Genomic DNA, 5382 nt, shown 5'->3' with positions numbered 1-5382 from the left:
GAACGTCCGAGCCGAGCTGAGTCCGCCTGGAGAGGCTGGACCATGCCGCCGCGGCTCAGATCGCCCAACTCCGCCGAGGAGCGTCCGAGCCGAGCGGAACCCGCCGGGAGCGGTTGGACCGTGCCGGCGCACTCGAGCCGCCGTGGCTCAGATCGCCAGACGCCGCCGAGGAACGTCCGTGCCGAGTGGAGCCCGCCGGGAGGGGCTGTGCAGTGCCGGCGCACTCGAGCCGCTGCGGCTGAGAGCCCCCGGACACCACCGAGGAACGTCCGAACCGAACGGAGCCCGCCGGGAGAGGCTGGACCGTGCCGGCGCACACGAGCCTCCGCGCTGGCCAGCGGTCGCTGCATGTCCGGCTCGAGTTGGTCGGCACGGTCTACCCGGCTCCGAGCGGACCGAAGCTCATGCGGCGGCGGCCAGGGGTCGCTGAGCGGCGGCCGGCTCACGTCGGCACGGTCTACCCTGCTCCGCCGCGGACGCTAGAGGTCGCTGACGGACGGGCTGGCAGACGTGCAGCGACACCTAGCGACCGCCGCCGAGCCCTCGCGCAAGCACAGAGCAGGGTAGACCGTGCCGACCTAGTCGAGCCGCATAGGCAGCGACCTCTAGCAGCCGCCGCCGAGCACCCTAGCCCGCTCGGAGCCGGGTAGACCGTGCCGACCTAGTCGAGCCGCATAGGCAGCGACCTCTAGCAGCCGCCGCCGAGCACCCTAGCCCGCTCGGAGCCGGGTAGACCGTGCTGACCTAGTCGAGACGCATGGGAAGCGACGCCTAGCCGCCGACGCCGGTCCCCCCCTCCCCTTCCCCCCACCCTCCGGAGACGCTCGGAGCCGGGTAGACAGTGCCAGCGCAGAGGAGCCGCCACGAGAAAGTGCTATTTGTAGGGATGAAAAGCATTAGTTTGGGAAGAAAACCATAGTTTTGCAAGGATGAAGAGTGATACCTAAGAGTGTACTTTTCATTTCTGGGAGAAGTATTGATATTCATGTGACCTACTTCTAAAATTTGTCAGAAATCGATATTTCTGTTGGAAATGTCATTCTTTTTTAGATGAAAAGACTTATTCTGGAAACAATGTGTCATACTTGGCTACAAACGATAATTTTGTAGAGAAATCCATTTCTTTTGGTGATGAAAACCACCTTTATGTTTAGAAAGTGCTGTTTGTGAAGATGAAAAACATTATTTTGGTAAGAAAACCATATTTTTGCAAGGGTAAAGAGTGGTACCTAAGAGAGACCTTTTCATTTCTGGTATAAGTATTGATATTCCTGTGAAATTTTTCTAAAATCTGTCAGAAAGGTATATATCTGTTGGAAATGTCCTTATTTTGTAGAGGAGCAAAGGTATTTCTGTTAGTAATGTCCTCAATTTGTAGAAGAGAAAAGGTATTCTGGAAACAATGTGTCATATTTGGCTAAAAAGCTCCATTTTGTAGAAAAAATGTCTTCTTCTGGGGATGAAAACCAGCATTTCTGGGAAACAACGCTATTGTAAAGGGATAAAAAGCATTATTTTGGTGAGAAATCCATGTTTTTGCAAGGATAAAGAATGATTCTTAGGAGAGAACTTTTTATTTCTGGGAGAGGAGAGGAGAGGAGAGGAGAGGAGAGGAGAGGAGAGGAGCAGGAGTTCAGTTTAAAAAGATCGATGGACAGCATAATCAGGAAAAAATATCTGTTAAACAGGCCCAAGCACTGAGTATTTATAGTCCAACCTTTTCAGCCAAACTAGATGTGGATGTAACTCAAGATGGGTCTGGATGGGGGCTCTGGCAGAGCCAGAGTTCTTTGTGAACCCCTATGAGGTTTTGGTCACAGGTTTGGCATGGAGCAGAATAAGGATACATCACAGTTGAAAAGCATTTATTGGCTACCTATTCTATACTACAGGTGGTAGAACCAGTAACTCAGATTTCAGAGGTTATTGTTAAACAACAAGGCCAGTCCAGGTGTGGGTAAAAGATCTAACACACATCTCTATGATGGGGGTGGCCCACTCACAAGCAGTGGTGCGCTCAGTTGTTCTGCTTGCCTGCTCCTCAAGGAGTTAGGAGAAATCTATGCCTGTTGCGTGTTCGAGTGCATGCACAATGCCATTTTTAGGGCTTATCGCAATAAAGATCGGTGGATTTGCTGCGTAGACCGGTCAGAACTCAGATCTGCGTTGTGCTTCCTGCGGCACCAAACGCCCAACAGAGGCAGTTCCGTGTATTGGCCAGCAGGTGGCAGCAGAGACCACGGAAAGAACATCTTCGGGACAGACCCTGGGGATCCGTTCTCTTTTGATTATAGGGGAAGAACACAAAGATGGAAGAGGAGGAAAGGGGAAAAAAAAAAAAAAAGAAAAAAAGAAAAAATCAAACCACAGCAAACAAATAAAAACTTCTCCAAACGTAGCAAACATGAATGTCTGTCAATAAATAAATGAGTAATTGAATTGATGTCCCTTCTCCCCCCCCCACCCCCCTCAAACTTCTGAGATGAAAAAAAAACACCTGGTATCAATTGTACAGATGCACACAGTGAAGCCAGGGATGGTCTGAAACGCAAAGCAGCTGAGCAGCTTTTAGAAGAAAACAGAGTAGTAACAACTTCTGTACCTACATTCACCACTCTGAGATCCTGTCTGGGTCACCCAAGGCTTGTAAATAACCACTGGGTCGGTTCTGATGTCGAGTGATTTGTTGTCAGTTCTCTCATGGTTCTCCGGTCAGTTCTCCGGTGCCAGGATCTGCCACAGGGCATTCTGACCACGGGCATCATGTTTCTACGCTGCCGCCTGCATTTAACAGGCAATGGGACTGCCCAGCATGTGCAAGGCAGCACCTCTTTCACACCACCAGAATGTTTAAGGCTGTTGGGATTGTTGTTAGCGTCCCATTAACACTGAGGCTATAGATACCCTTAGGATTGACATTACTATTAGCATTACTTTGATGGTGCCCTATCTGGGTCATTTCCAGGGGATGTCAGGAGTAAGGCACAGTGTCAGGAGAAAAAGAACAGACTCTGTTACTTTATAGACGTGATAATAGAGAGAGTTCATTGGAAAAAATACAACTCTTAAATAATACAAAGCATGCTTCTGATTGGATGCAGGTATCATCTGGGCTCTGATTAATATTACTTTTAAGGTAAAGATTATTGTTACCTTAATGATTGTTTTTTGGATTATGATCAGGGTTGAGGTTCCTTTTGCTACAAACTTCTAGCATGATTTTTGTTGTTACATTTGGAGTTAGGGACAATTTTACAATCAGGGTAAGGGTTAGGATTAGAGTTACATTGCGGGTTATTGCTGTTATCTTTACAGCTCCTATGAGGGTTGGGGTCTGGGTCAGCTGTTTAAAAAATGAAATGAAAAAAGAATAAAAAAAAATATATTGAAAGCTTCAGATTTCCTTAATCTTTGTGGGAATCATATAATGTGCAACTCAGATCTACCTCTTCGTGCAGTGACTGCCTGTAAATTTGCTAGAGCCTAATATAATAAGGCCTTGTGCTTTCCGCTAACTCACCTTCATTTCATTTTCATTAAATTTGCTTGGTAGTCAGATTTTGGTGTGTGGATATTTTAAAACAATCTAACTGACATTGGCAAAAAATTATAAATAATTAAAAAAAATGCACGACAGCATCAGTTGTATCAATTTTTATAGATAAGATAAAGAAGAGCAGTTTCCCTTAGTTTTCTGTGCCTCTTTACTTTCTTACTCTCTCCCCTTGTGTGAGAAACTCTCAAAGTCAAAGATTTCTAGTTAGGCAAAGATGGCAGCGATAGCAGCAGTGCTTATTCATTATTGCAATACTGCGCGCACATCCCCTGTTGGCAAGGGAGAAATTGCACACCAGTCAGTGAAATTAATTCTGTTCTATGCCCTAAACCCAATGCAGGTAATGCTCTCATGGCTCTCATTGGTTGAGCATCACAGGCTCACAGACTCCTCGAGACTGTTGCTAGGATTCATTTCCATATAAGGTCAATTACCAACCTCATGTTTTTAGGTATTGTCACGGAGTTCTCTCTAGAGCTCACTCCGGGACAGTGGGCACAAACCCGGGGCAGCAGGAACAAAAGCCCTCCCCCCTTTTCTCTATTGGCACAGCGCGGCGCAGCCTGGCCCGGCCACGTGCGTTTCGGGAGAGGGGAAGGGAAGGGAGATTGCGATTAGGTCTAACAAAAAATAAGGGAGAAAAAAAGGTGATCTGAGAACGAATGGCAGTTTAATAACCTAATAATGCTAAACAAACAACAAGAGAGTTTCAACAAAGAGAATACCAAGTTCCCAATCTCACCGATGGAGCTGTGGAAGGCAGGAAGCTCTGACCACATTGTCTCCTCGCAGGGAGCCGGCCAGCAACCCCGTCCCCTTCCTCACTTCCCTTCCGGTGCCCCTCCCCACATGCCCGTTTGAGGCAGTTCACAGAAAAAAAAAACTTGTCCCCTTTACTCCCATTATGAGGCATGTTGTTCTGATGTGGAATACCAACACCAAACAAATTGCAAAATCATAACATTCCACCCCTTATTACACATCATCACATCATGCCTAACTTTTATCAACATATAAACAGAACAGTAGTTAACATGCATTACATATGTACATACACATATATATATATATATACACATGGAATCACAGGCTGCACTCCCCCAGCATCAAATTTCCCTGTGGCACACACTGAACATCCCCATCCTTCTGCATCACCCGCCAGGTGCACCCAAGTCCCTGTGCAAAGACAGTTCCACGGAGGGGCCTACCCTTTCCAGAGGCTGGAAGGACCCAAACCGCTTTTCCCAGCATATTCTTTACATGCACCACAGGAACCTTGTCTCCCTCCACGGTACGCAGGGAGTTGGACTGTGTAGGGCCGTCTCGGTTGGCTGATCCTCGGGTGTTTACCAGCCAGGTGGCTTCTGCTAGATGTTTCTCCCAGTTCTTAAATGTTCCACCACCCATCGCTTTCAGCGTGGTTTTCAGCAAACCATTGTGGCGCTCGATCTTAACAGCGGCTGGTGCGTGATAGGGGATGTGATAGATCCATTCAATGCCATGTTCTTTGGCCCAGGTGCTCACCAGTGAATTTTTGAAATGAGTCCCATTGTCTGATTCGATCCTCTCTGGGGTGCCATGTCGCCACAGGATTTGTGTCTCTAGGCCTCATATGGTGTTTCTGGCAGTGGCATGGGGTACCGCATATGTCTCAAGCCACACGGTGGTTACCTCCACCATGGTGAGTACATAATGCTTACCATTACGAGTCTTTGGCAGGGTGATATAATCAATCTGCCATGCCTCCCCATATTTATACTTTTCCCATCGCCCTTCCCCCCATAGAGGTCTCATCCTCTTGGCCTGTTTGATCATGGCACAGGTGT

This window comes from Coturnix japonica, chromosome 33, assembly GCF_054131305.1.
Source record: "Coturnix japonica strain WE chromosome 33, WE-NBRP24, whole genome shotgun sequence".
Taxonomy (NCBI): Eukaryota; Metazoa; Chordata; class Aves; order Galliformes; family Phasianidae; genus Coturnix; species Coturnix japonica.
Note: the sequence above shows the minus strand (reverse complement) of the source record.